At 41.4% G+C, this 14,586-nt stretch overlaps 1 non-coding gene across 1 annotated transcript; it reads left to right on the forward strand.

Moving 5' to 3' along the window:
* The first annotated feature begins 13,633 nt into the window (after window positions 1–13,633).
* Window positions 13,634–13,706, forward strand: TRNAC-ACA (transfer RNA cysteine (anticodon ACA)). Its single transcript has one exon. It is a non-coding gene; the product is annotated as a tRNA-Cys (tRNA).
* Window positions 13,707–14,586: the final 880 nt, after the last annotated feature.

Raw genomic sequence — 14,586 nt, forward strand, 5'->3', positions numbered from 1 at the left:
AAGCACAGCACACATTTATATTAGCACCGACAAAGACCAGACTTGTGCCAGTGGCAAGTGCAGGAGCTGAACCTGAGACTCCTGGATTACGTGGGTATTGGCCTCCAGTTGGTAGCATCCCAGGCTCCCAAAATAAAAACGAAAATCCTCTCTGAAGAAAACCATCTCCTTAAATGTTCAGAGACTAAGACCAATCAAAGATGAGTTGACAAGGAAAGGACATCAAACACAGAAGGAAACGAATCACCGAGAATGAAAGTCAGCAAATGTAAGAAGCAATGTATTTAGACCGCCAAGGTCTTCGAATATTGAAATTATCATACATAAAACATAAAATAATTATGAAATGCTTGAAGGAATAAAAGACACTGTTATAAAAAATGAACAAGCAACAAGACACTATCAAAAGTGATCAAGTTTTAAAAGGAACAAATAGAACTTTTATAAACAAAAATATGACTTATTGAAATAAAAATGTAAACAAAAGAGGTTAAATGCATTAAATACAGCTGAAGAGAGTTAGTTTATCTGAAAAAATTATCCAGAATAGGACACAGACAGACAAGGAAAGGAAATACATGAGAAAAAGAGATTAAGGCTCAGGTCATGTAGAACAAGGGCTTCCCTGGTGGCTCAGACAGTAAAGCATCTGCCTGCAGTGTGGGAGACCCGGGTTCAATCCCTGGGTTGGGAAGATCTCCTGGAGAAAGAAATGGCAACCCACTCCAGTACTGTTGTCTGGATAATTCCATGGACGGAGGATCCTGGTAGGCTACAGTCCATGGGGTCACAAAGAGTCGGACACGACTGAGCGACTTCACTTTCACTTTCACTTTTCTTTCATGTAGAATGAAAAGGTCTAACATTTCATCAAGAGTTCAAAGGGGAGAACAGAGAGATGGAGTAGAGGCAGTATTTTGAGAGTTCAGTTCAGTTCAGTTTAGTCGCTCAGTCGTGTCAGACTCTTTGCAACCCCATGAACCTCAGTACACCAGGCCTCCTCTTCCATCACCAACCGCCAGAGTCCACCCAAACTCGTGTCCATTGAGTTGGTGATGCCATCCCACTATCTCATCCTCTGTCGTTCCCTTCTCCTCCTGCCCTCAATCTTTCCCAGCATCAGGGTCTTTTCAAATGAGTCAGGTAATGACTGAAATTTTTGTAGAACTCATGACAAACATAAATATACACATTCAAGAAGGTTAACACACAAGATACTTGTAAAGGTTTCCATACCTAAAATGTAGTAAAACGAGAGTCTACCAAAGAAAAAGAGACAATCTTGTTGATGGAAAAAAATGTACAGCGTGAGAGTTGTGAGTTAAGTTTTATTTGGGGCAAAATAACTATAGCCTAGGAGACAGCATTCAGATAGCCCTGAGAATGCTGCAGAGGCGATGGGGAAGGTGAGTGTAATATGATTTTAGTGAAGCGGGGATACCTGCAGTCAGGCATACATTTTGGTGGAGGCTTGCTGCTAGTCATGAAGAGCAGATGTCCCTGTTAATGATTTTAATGCTTTTCTAGAAGATACGAGGAGATGCAAGAATTGAGCTCATAGGGACTTCCCTAATGGTCCAGTGGTTAAAGATCCATGTTGCAAAGCAGGGGACGCAGGTTCAACCTCTGGCCTGGGATCTAAGATCCCACATGCAGTGCAGCAACTAGAGCCACAGCTACCAAACCCTGGACACTCTCGAGCCCACATGCCACCGCTAGAGAGCCCATGAGCTGCAAAGACCCCTGTGCCACAGTGAAGACCCGACACAGCCAAATCAATAAATAATTTTTTTTAAGATAAAGAATTAGGCTCATAAAATCTTCTCCTGAAAATATCTATTGAAAGACCTGTTCTGCCAAATTTTTCCCAGAACACAGAGTGCCTCATTCCTGATCTTCACCCTGAACTACTCTCAGAGGAGTGTTGGTTTAGCAGCCTCAGTGACTCATGACTGCATCCTTGTAGAGGTAGACGGCAAGTGCCAATTTATAGTTGGCAATCTTAATGGCTGTCCGAGGGAAAAAGGTCTTACACATTTAGACAATAATAAAAGAAATCATTAGAAAGTGAACAATATCTTCAAAATGACGGTTAAAAATAGCTATTAACCTAGAATATTGTACCTACCACCGCAGTCTTCCAAATATGAGGGTAAAATATATTATCAGATGGAGTTTACCATCAACACTAAAAGAACTCCTAAAGACACATCTTAGGAAAAAAGAAAATTATTCCAAAAGACAGGCTTGAGATGAAGAAAGAATAGTGACCAAAGAAATTAGTAAAAATGTTGACAAATTAAATAATATCTTATAAAATGAAAATAATATCTATTTGTGGCTTTCAAAACCTTATAAATAATATACAGGAAAATAATAGGAAGTAAATCAGGAAGAGAGTTATCAGAATTAAATTATTCCAAAGTCTTTAAATTATTTTTAGAGGAGAAGGTGGTTAAAATATTAATTTCAGATTTTATTGAGTATTCAAGGGAACATTATCAGAGTAGCTGCAAAAAGAAGAAAATAAGAGAATTGGTATAAGTTCCATAATAATAGATTAGGAAACAAACACAAAATCAATTTCTTTTAAAGCCAAGAGAAGAAAAAAAAAGAAGCATAGAAAAATGGGAGAATAGACAGTGAAAAAAAAAATAAGACGATAGAAACACAGCTAAATTATAGATTATAAATAAGTTATAAATGGCCTGAATTAGTTAAAATGCAACCTGATGGACAGCATTTTTTAATCCAGCTATAATGTTGACTTCCCTGGTGGCTCAGACGGTAAAATTGTCTGCTTACAACACGAGAGACCCAGGTTCAATCCCTGTGTTGGGAAGATCCCCTGAAGAAGGAAATGGCAACCCACTCCAGTACTCTTGCCTGGAAAATCCCATGGATAGAGGAGCCTTGTAGGCTACAGTCCTTGGGGTCGCAAAGAGTCGGACACGACTGAGTGACTTCACTAGTCATAATGTTGTTTAAATGATACACCTCCCAAAAGAAAAGTTGAAAGTGCAGTGCTGCAAAAAGATGTGCCAGGCAGATAGTAAGCCAAAGGAAGTGGGGATAGCTAGTAATAAAAGATAAATGGACTTAGGACCAAAAGTCTCATTATAGTAGGATGTCCCCACATCAAGTTTGCTGAGACAGTCCTGGCTTACTCCTGTTAAACAGATGTCTCCTTTGTTATTAGGAATAAATGGGGTACTTTGAATTTGAGTACAAATAGTTTACTTCAGGAGACTTCAGTAGAGGAGTAAAGAAATGGATCGGCAAAGAGATCAAAACCAATAAGGGATATGTTATCAAACCAGTTAATACTGTGGAGCTCAATGCTGCTGGGAGCCCTGGGAGATGGCGTTAAACAGATTTGAGGATAGTCCCCACTGAGAGACAAGGAAACTGGGGTGTCAATCCAGCAAATCCCTATCCATCATTAGTTTAGGACTTCTTCTATGACCTTAATTCCTGGTACTCCCAGCCTGACTTTCATGTATCCCAATATGTTCCCCAAACAGAATTGCAGGTATGCACACAAAATAGTTTTCAGTGTAGAGGGAAACTCTGGTGAATTGTAAGTGAAGCCTCAATAGTGTTTGTAGCTGCATAATATCAAAAGGTTTGTTTTCACCAAAAACAAACACTAAAATTGAGTTATGTGCATCTAATTAATTAATTTCAAACCGTATGAAATAAGAGACTTCCCTGGTGGTCCAGTGGTTAAGACTCTGTTCTTCCAATGCAGGGGGCCTGGGTTTGATCCCTGGTAAGGGAACTAGATCCCACATGCTGCATGGCCAAAAAAATATATATATATGAAGTAAAAATTGATACTGTTACAGAGAGAAATTTACCAATCTATTTTTGCAGTGGAAGATCTCAAAGCATCTCTTCAATTAGCCATTGGTAAAACAGACTTGAAAAGATAGTAAAGATTTGCAAGATTTCAGTAGTTTAATACACGTTTGTTTTGAAAATATATAAAGATCTATGCCAATTAAAGAATATATAGTCTTCTGAAGAATAAACAAAATGTTCTCCAAATATTGACCATGTGCATTGACTAGGGCATAAATCTCAATAAATTTTGGAGGGTTGTTATCACATAGATAACAAAAGAACACTTCTTAATAACTCATGTGTTAAAGAAGAAATTATTATAGAAATTTTAAAACTTAAATCTGCATCAAACTTTGAAACTCCTAGAAGGGACCTCTTTGGTAGTCCAATGACTATGACTTCTCACTTCCACTGCAAGTTTCAGTCCCTGGTCGAGGAACTAAGATCCTGCATGCTAGATGGAGTGGCCAAAAAAAAAAAAACATAACCTCTTAGAAGATAACAGAACACTTAGATGACCCTGGATACAGCAATGCTTAAGATACATCACCAAAGGCACAATCCATGGAAGACATGATTATAAGCTAGAATTCACTAAAATTAAAAACTCCTGCTTTCTGAAAGACAGTGTCAACCGAACAAGAAGATAAGCCACTGACTGGAAGAAAATTTTGCAAAAGACATATCTGATGAAATATAAAAAACAAAATGCTGTTAACAAGTATATACAAAGTTAATATATACAATAATATACCCAATATATACAAAATTAAAATTCAACAATAAGAAAACAGACAACCTGATTAAAAAATGGACAAAAGATCTGAACAGATACCTCACTAAAGAAGGTATATAGATAGCTAGTAAAGACATGAAAAGATGCTCCATCTCATATGTCTCCAGGGAAATGCAATTTAAAACAACAATTATTTTAAAAAAAACAACACTGTACAAATATTAGAGTGGCCAAAATCCAAACTTCTGACAACACCAAATGTGATAAGGATACAGAACAATAATTCTGATTTCTTGTTGGTGGGAATACAAAATGGTACACACACTTTGAAAAAAGTGTGGCAGTTTTAAACAAAAGTAAATATATTCTTACCATGTGCTTAGTCACTCAGTTGTGTCCAACTCTTTGTGACCCCATGGACTGTAGCCCTCCAGGCTCCTCTGTCCATGGGATTTCCCAAGCAAGAATACTGGAGTGGGTTGCCATTTCCTTCTCCAGGGGATCTTTCCAACACAGGGTTCGAACTAGTGTCTCTGGTGTCTCCTGCATTGCAGGTGAATTCTTTACCCACTGAGCCATCAGGAAAGCCCTATTCTTACCATATGATCAAGCAACTGCACTCCTTGGTATTTACCCAAATGAGCTGAAAACATGTCCACACAGAAACCTGCACACAGATGCTTATAGCAGCTTTATTCATGATTGCTAAGACTTGGAAGCAACCAAGATGTCCTTTAGTAGGTGACTAGGTAAAGAAATGGTGGTACTCAATTCAGTTTTAAAATATTAAAGAAAAAATTTTATATCATCTCAAAACAAAACAACAACAAAACACTAGCAAGCTTAAGAAACCATCACAGGCAAGAAGAACCTAAAGAGACAAATGACTAAGTGTAATGTGGAATCTTAGATAGGAGCCTGGAATACGAAAGGGACATTAGGTAAAAACTAAGGAAATCTGAATAAAGTATGGACTTAGTTAATAAAAAAAAAAAGAAAGAAGCTATGGTACTAATCATCTAGGAAATGCAAATCAAAACCACAATGAGCTATGACCTCATATCAATGAGAAGGACTACCAGCAAAAGAGAAAAAAAAAGAAGACGCATGTGTTGATGAGAGAGTGGAGAAAAAGGGGAACCCCAGTGCACCATTGATGGAAATGCAAATTGGCACAACCACTCTGAAAATATGTGTGGAACTTCTTTTTAAAATTAAAACTAGAATTATCATATGATCTAGCAATCCCACTTCTGGGTATATATCCAAAAGAATTGAAATCTAGATGTCTAGAGATATCTGCACCCCCATGTTCATTTCAGTCTTCTTCACAATAGCCAAGATATGGAAACACCTAGGTTTCTATATTCATGCATCAGGGGATAAATAGATAAAGAAAATATGGTATACACATGCCCTGGAATATTATCCAGCGGTGAAAAAGAAGGAAATTTTCCTGTTTGTGACAACTTGGATGGACCTTGAGGGCATTATGCTAAGTGAAATACATCAGATGTAGAAAGATGAACATCGCACAATATTACTTATATATAGAACTTTTAAAACGCAAACTCAGAGAAGCAGAAAGTAGAGTGGTATTTACCAGGGGTTGAGGGTTAGGGGAACAGGAGATATTGGTCAAACAGTACAAACTTCCACTTGTAAGATCAACAAGTTTGGGGATCCTATATACAACAAAATTTGAATCAGAAAAAAGAAATTAAAATCCCCCTACAAAGCAAACATTAGCTCAAATGCTCTTATAAGTAGGTCCTCCCAGTTGTTCAAGGAACAGATAATTTCTACGTTATACAAACTCTTCCAGAAAATAAACACTGAGTGAATACTCTTTAACTCATTATATGATACTGCTGAAACCCTGATAACAAAATGAGACAAGGAAAGTATGAGAGAAAAATTGATGAGCCAGTCTCATAAAGATACATACAAAATATCCTAAACAAATGTAAGCAAAGGAATCTAGGAATGTGTTAAAAGGGGATGTATATATCATGACCAAACTATATTTATGCCAGGAATGCAAGAATAATTTAAAATTAGAAAGTTCCTAAATGATACCTACAACATTAATAGATTAAAGGAGACAAACTAGATACCTGAGAAAACATTTGGAGAACTTAATAATGATAAAAGCATTACCAAACTAGAAATAAAAAACTTCTAAAACCTGATAAATAATGCCTTAAAAAAAACCAACAGCAAACCTCATTCTTAATTGTGAAACACTAGATATATTCCTTTTAAAATTAAGAGGTTAAACAAAGATACTCATATTCACTCCTGGTTGCAACATTGTACTGGTAAAATAAGAAAAAGAAACCAAAATGCATAAAGAGATGAGAAATTTAAAAACCAAAAATTCATTTAGATTACAAAATTTTCTATATAGAAATTTGAAAGGAATCTACAAACTACTAGACGTAATGTCACAATGTCTCATTTCTTTACTGCTCTGTAGCAAGCCACTCCAACATGGAATGACCTAAAAGAATAACCACTTTATTCTATCCCAGTTCTTTGTGTCAGCGGGTAGGGCTGGACCCAGCTCGGCAATTCACTTGCAGGTGCCGCATGACGTCATTTATGTGTCTGTATCCTCTGGCATCTTGAACTGCAGCTGGAGCCTAAGATGGCCTCGCTCACAAGTCTAGTGATTGATACTTACAGCTGGCTAGCAGGTTTAGGCATCAGCTAGAAGAGCTCATTTTTACTCTGTGGGGGTAAATTGAGCTTCTTCATATGATCGTCTCAGGGCAATGTTTCAAGAACAGAAGCTGCAAGACCTTTTGAGGCTTAGAGCTGGAAGTTCCGCATATCACTTCCACTATATTCTGTTGGTCAAAGTGACTCACAAGGTCAGCCTAACTCCAAGGTGTTGGGGAAAAGATTCTGCTTCCTTATGGGAGGGACAACTAGTATTGCAAAGGGACAAGCATACAGGTTGGTAGAGATTCTTGCATCTATCTTTGCTAATAATCTCAACAGGAGGTCTAACAATTTGGCTAAGAATACTTTGAACAAAATATGTGCAATACCTATATAGAGCAAGTTATGAAGCTTTATTAAAAGACATTAAAGAAAAGCCAAGCAGGGACTTCCCTGATGATCCAGTGGTTAAGAATCTGCCCACAATGCAGGGGATGCAGGTTCAATCCCTGGTCAGGGAACTAAGATCCCACAAGCAATGGAGCCCCTAAGCCAGCGCCACAAATAGAGGGTCTGAGGGCCACAACTCGAGAGTGTGAGTGCCACAGCAGAAGATCCACGTGTCACAACTAAGACCTGATGCAGCAAAATAAATAAATATTTTTTTAAATAATTTAAAAAAATAAAGAAGCATCAAATAAATTAACAGGTGTACAGGTCCATCTAGTCAAGGCCATGGTTTTTCCTGTGGTCATGTATGGATGTGAGAGTTGGACTGTGAAGAAAGCTGAGCGCCGAAGAATTGATGCTTTTGAACTGTGGTGTTGGAGAAGACTCTTGAGAGTCCCTTGGCCTGCAAGGAGATCCAGCCAGTCCATTCTAAAGGAGATTAGTCCTGGGATTTCTTTGGAAGGAATGATGCTAAAGCTGAAACTCCAGTACTTTGGCCACCTCATGAGAAGAGTTGACTCATTGGAAAAGACTCTGATGCTGGGAGGGATTGGGGGTAGGAAGAGAAGGGGACAACAGAGGATGAGATGGCTGGATGGCATCACCGACTTGATGGATGTGAGTTTGAGTGAACTCCAGGAGTTGGTGATGGACAGGGAGGCCTGGTGTGCTGCAATTCATGAGGTCGCACACAGTCAGACACGACTGAGTGACTGAACTGAACTGAAGTTCATGAATAGGAAGACTTAATGTTATAAAATGTCAGTTTTTCCTGACAATTCAGTTTAAAGTCCACAAAGTTTTCAAGGACTTGATAAGCTAAAGGTGCAAGGATAGGCAAGACAGCTTTGAAAAGTAACTGGGGAAGATTCACTCTGCTGCTGCTACTAAGTTGCTTCAGTCATGTCCGACTCTGTGCGACCCCATAGACGGCAGCCCACCAGGCTCCTCTGTCCCTGGGGTTCTCCAGGCAAGAATACTGGAGTGGGTTGCCATATCCTTCTCCAATGCATGAAAGCGAAAAGTGAAAGTGAAGTCTACCAGATAGCAAAACATTATACACCTCTAGTAACTGAGATAGCATGGGATTCATGCAGAATTAGACAAATAGACCAATGAAACAAGCTATACATGTATATATGGGTATTTGATGTGTGATCAAGGAATAATTGCAGGTCACTGGGACTAAGCAATAAGTCATGCTGGGATAATTGGTTACCACCTGGAAAACAAAAAAAGTATATCCTTACCTCAAGCCCTAAAAAATAATCAATTCATGATAGATCCAAGACTTAAAAGTAAAATTTGAATATGTTTAGAAGAACCAATGGGAGAATATTTCCTTATTTTAGTATAGAGAAAAATTTCTTCAAAAATAGAAAAAAATGCACTAAACATAAAAACAAATATTAATAAATATATCTATGAAAAATTAAGAACATCTATTACAGCATAAAGAAAGAGAAAATATGAGGCCAAACTTGTTCTCTCAACATCTCTAATTCACAGAGAATTATTTCTCTGAAAAATGAGCAATAGATAGAAATAAATACTTTTCAGGTGAAAAACACAAATGGTGGATAACACTTGAAAAGATGCTTAGCTTCATTATTTAATCAGGAAAATGCAAATTAAGATGACAATAAAACATTATTTTGTGTCCTAGATTGTCAAAAACTAAGAAATCCACCAACTATTATGAAGATGTGACTTTAATGACATTGGGGAAATCAACTGATTTGGAAAACAATTTGTCATTAACATCTGAAATTGAAATTTGTATGCCCTAAGACAGACCCAGAAATTCAACAACAAGGTTTAGGTATTCTGTAAAGAAAATCTTAATGATACTGGGAGACATACAAAATAAAGATTCAGAGCAGTAATGTTTATAATACAAGAGGAAGGAAAAGAACCATTTGATATACTACATAGTAAGGAAATTATTAAAGACACTCTGCTGCAAAGAATCATTAAATTGTCCTAGATCTCCAAAAGCAACCAATTTAGACCAAAGCTCCGCTTCCTATTACCCAGTCAAAACCCAAATCTTATAACAGGTTCTGAAACCTTCTTACTAGAGCTTCCCAGGTGGCCCAGTGGTAAAGAATCTGCCTGCCTAGCAGGAGTCACAGGTTCGATCTCTGGGTTGGGCAGATCCCCTGAAGAAAGAACCGGCAACCCACTCCAGTATTCTTGCCTGGGAAATCCCATGGACAGAGGAGCCTGGTGGGCTACAGTCCATGGGGTCACAGAATCAGACTTGACTTAGCACAAATGCACCTTCTTACTGAGGCACCCCATGATATGCATGCCCTTAGCTGCAAAGAGTAAGAATCCCAACATGTTAACAACGAGTGTGTTCCTGGTGGTCACTTCTTTAGCTAGGTTGGTGGTGGGGGTGCGGAGTTAGGCATTGACAAGCTGAAGACAAAGTACAATAACTGGTCTGGTCTCTTTTTCTTCTTGGACACATGAGCAGACAAATAGTGACATCAACAGCCTTTGAAATCTCCACTTGGTCCAATCTCCAATGTGTGATCTAGATGTGACTCACAGACGCTGGTGCTAAGGAAGCCAAGAAACTGTGGAGTTGAGAGTATTAGACGTGATTTCCACATGGACACTGAAATTGCCCAGGAATGAGGGGACAGAAGCTCAGCCAGTGAAATGATGTCTGGGCAACTTCCCCTTCAGCTAAGAGATCATTCCTGTCTTCTCTTTTGTCTCAACTTCCCTCCAACCTTTGGCATCTTGGAACAGAGGAAGATTTGGAAATTGGGACCAAACTCACACAAAGAGGGAAACAAACTAAAAACAAGAAGGCAGAAAGGGTAGGATCTCACGGCCAAAGAGAGTGTCCTGGGTGGTGGGGGCTGTGGTTCTAGTGGTCAGCGAGGGGCTGTACCCTTTCCAGAACACTCAAGGGCTGGTTTATACGTGGACCTAGCGTTTTCATAGCACCGCTGTCCTCCAACCTCATACAGAAAATTTACAGATGAAAGTAGGGCTCAGAGATGTTATATGACTTATTCAAGGTCCCTCTGCCAGTAAGAGGTGGAACCAGGACTGCAACATCCAATCCCACCTGAATTAGTACCATTTACCCCACCAGCCTGGTCAGCAGGAGCCCTGGCTTCATTTCCAGAAAACACAGACGAAGCCAGAGAAGCCAGGAGCCAGAGGTAGGAAGAAATGCCCTCTGGAGTGTCCTTATAAAGAGCACCTTACAATCCCTCTCCTCTCTCTTCCCTCTTACAAGCAATCAAAGAGTTAAAAAAAACACAAAACTCTAAGACCAGGGGGTAAGGAAGATACTGTTTAAAGTGGTCACTGGTCAGCACATCACCAGGGTCCCAAAGCAGAGCCTCCTCGAAATAGCTGGAGGCAGCTCCCATCCACCAACGTCATTCCCATGACTCACACGGTCAGCTCTTCCTTAGTGTGTGGGAATGAGACAATCAGGATGCCAGCGGGGTGAGGGGCAGGTTGCTGGAAATGAGCATCACGGCCTCTGAGAGCCATCCAGACACGCCTTGCTATTGGGAAGTCCCCTTGGCCTTCACTCCAGAGATCCCTGAGGGACCTGGATGCTTGAACTGAGAGAGGAGAAAGCCTTAATATCCAAAGGAACAGCTCAGAGTGAAGGGACCCTTCAATCCCCATCAGTTCTTAGCACTTGGGTCTGCAGAGTCTGAGAATGGAAAGAGGCTGTGTTGACAGCATCTCTAGGGAGGGGTCATGTGACTGTGGGGCAGGGAGTCCTCCCCCAGCTGCAGAGCCTCCAGGTACTTCTCCCTGAGGCGCCTGCCTTTTCCTACCCACCCGAGGACCACCTTGTCATGAATCTGAATTCCCTTGAGACTTGTCCTTTTCCCCAAGAGAAACACACCATCTTTCTAGAGTGTAGAGATTTGAGTCAAATCAAGCTGCCATTAAATCATTTGGAGACAACTTGGTTAGTCTCCCCAAGTCCAACGTATAAGCCAAAGAGACCAGAGAGGACTGCTAACGGCAGCATTCCTGCAGGGCAGGCAGTCACGGAGTCAGACAGGCTTGGGGGGCTCTGGACCTGGGAAATCCCAGATTGGCTGGATGTGCAGTAAATCCATCCTTCGTTGTCGTTTTGCTGAAAGTTTTCACTTTGGTCTCAGGTTCAAAGGTTATGTTAACAAAATAAACCACTTTTTATACACAAATAACCCACTCCAGTGTTCTTGCCTGGAGAATCCCAGGGACGGTGGGGCCTGGTGGGCTTTCATCTATGGGGTCGCACAGAGTCGGACACGACTGAAGCAACTTAGCAGCAGTAGCAGCAGTATACACAAATAAACAATACCAATATTTATTAGAGAATTACCCAGCTTACTTTCAGTATAGTAACACTGAAAGAAAGGTGAAATAGAAACAGCAGAGGATACTTCACCAAATTGGGTTTTGACCAACATCCAGACTCAAATCGTGCTGGGAAGTCCCATGTCACGGCACATCTGGAGTCCCACTTGGGAAAAGGTCCCAGGCAGCTCATCTGCTCAGTGTGTGAGACTTAAAGATTGCTTTTTAGGGTTCCCATTTATAATTCCAGGATGCAAACTGATACCATCATCAATCTGAGCAAACTGCATCTCTGGCTTCTTCCTAATGCTGTTTGTTTTGTCTTGTAAAACTTGGAATGTTGTTAAGCCTGGGGCTTGGTTGACCACCCCCACTGCAAGGACTCAAAAATTTCAAGATTTGTCCCCTATCTTGTCTATGGTGCCACAAGTCTTGCCCTCGCATCAGGCAGTCAGGGCACTCACAGTCAGGGCAGTGTTCAGGCAGGTTAGAGGCAAGGTGAAAGGCCTGCTCTGCTTTGTCTCTGAAGCCTAGACAAAACTATTTAATTTGCCTAATACTTGCTCAACCTTGGCTGACTTCAGTCTCCATCTGAATACCCCCTTCATCATGCTGGCCCCACAGATCCTTGACCCCATAAATTCTCCTCTGCTCTGCCTGGCATGCATATACCCTGCATGTCCCATGGAATTCATCACTTCCCTTTGCTCCTCCGCTTCTGAAATACCAAACTCTTTTCTCTGACACCAATTCCTATTCTTCCAGCTCTGACACTCTATTACTTTCACTCTGTCTGTTCTTTACTCCTGGAAATGCCCAGTTTGTAGAGAACACAGTGTTCTCTTGCCCTGATTGTCTTAATCAGACTTGTTCTGCATTTGAGGGGAGAATGAGGGGTGATGGAGGCCTTCCTCTTTCAGGCTGTGAAGGCTGGGGCTGGGGCTGGGGCTGGGTCTGGGGCTGGGACTGGGGCTGGCATGGAGGCCAGGCTGGGACGGGGGAGGAAGGGAGGCAGTCGGCTGGGTTAGGGGCCCCACAAAGGAGCTGGCCAGGAACAATGGGGAACAAAGGCTGGACATTCTTCCGCTGAGCCCCCAGAGCCTGGCCTTGGTCTTCCGGGAACAGCTCCAGGAAATATCTGAGATTCCAGATTTGGAAGGAAGAGACCTGTAAACAGGAGCTGGGCTCTGAAAGGGGAGAGCAGCGGATCTCCAGGGAGGGGGTGGGGAGAAGCGGGGTGTGCGCTGACATTGCAGGCTCAGAAGCTACAGGTCTGTCTGCTATAAACACAATATTTCAGGACTGTGAAAATGATTTTTTTTAATTTTTTTGCCACATACATGTGGGATCTTAGTTCCTTAACCAGGGATTGAACCCTCACCCCCTGCATTGGAAGGTGGATTCCTAACCACTGGACCACCAGGGCAGTCCCAGGTCTGGAGAAAACTCTTAAAGGTCATTTACTCTAGCTATCTTTACAGGACCTGAAAAATATCCCAGCCAGGGATGCTTAAATAGTTTCAGTGATGGGGTGTGCATAAAAATAAATAAATCACAGTGCTGGCTAAGCTTCACTGATCACTTACAAAGCAAGTGGACTTCCTGGTGGCTCAGATGGTAAAGCGTCTGCCTACAATGCAGGAGACCCAGGTTCGATCCCTGGGTCGGGAAGAGCTCCTGGAGAAGGAAATGGCAACCCACTCCAGTATTCTTGCCTGGAAAATTCCATGGACAGAGGAGCCTGGTAGGCTACAGTCCATGGGACTGCAAACAGTCGGACACGACTGAGCGACTTCAATGTCAATGTCAATGTCAATGTCAATATGAAGCATCAGGTGCTGTACTAGGCTGATTTTATGCTTCATCTCTTCTCTTACTCCATCTCTCAAGGTAGGAACTATTATTGTTGTTATTATTATTATTCCCTCTTTACAAATAAGGAAACTGACTTTCAAGGGTTAAGTCACTTGCTCAAGGTCTCCCAGAAGTTTATCTGTCTGTCTCTGGGCTGACTAGGTGAACTATAGGCATCTCCCAGACTGTCCCAGAGTCTCTTATCTTCCTTATCTTCTGGATTACCACCCCACTTCTCCCTGGGAAATGGACATGAGACACTGCCCCCCCTGAAGTTATCTTCCTTGTCGCTTTTCTCTACCTTTAGCCTCAGAATGCCCGTGCCCTGAGATCTCAGCCCTGGATTTCTAATCCACTCTAGCAGTAGGGTAGGAGTGAGGGGTGTCATCTGGAAACAAAGGAATTGGGATTGGGATTGAATGGTTCACTAGAGGCTTGGAGTTAAAGGAGCGAAACTCCTGGAGTTACAGTTAGGATTACCTCTAAGAAATCCCAGACTAGGGTTTGAGGTTAGAGTCAGAGGTTATGACTAACGGGTCAAGGTCATAGAGTCTCTCTCCTCTGGTCTCCTCCCAGTTCTCCAAGGCCCTGAAGGCCGGGCAGGAAGCATCGGTTTCCTCAAAGCTGCTTCCCTCCTGGGGCAGAGTCTCGGTCACAAACAACCACCACCAGCCCGCCCCGCCCCTCCTTCCCCTGCC

This window comes from Bubalus kerabau, chromosome 5 (assembly GCF_029407905.1).
Source record: "Bubalus kerabau isolate K-KA32 ecotype Philippines breed swamp buffalo chromosome 5, PCC_UOA_SB_1v2, whole genome shotgun sequence".
Classification (NCBI taxonomy): Eukaryota; Metazoa; Chordata; class Mammalia; order Artiodactyla; family Bovidae; genus Bubalus; species Bubalus kerabau.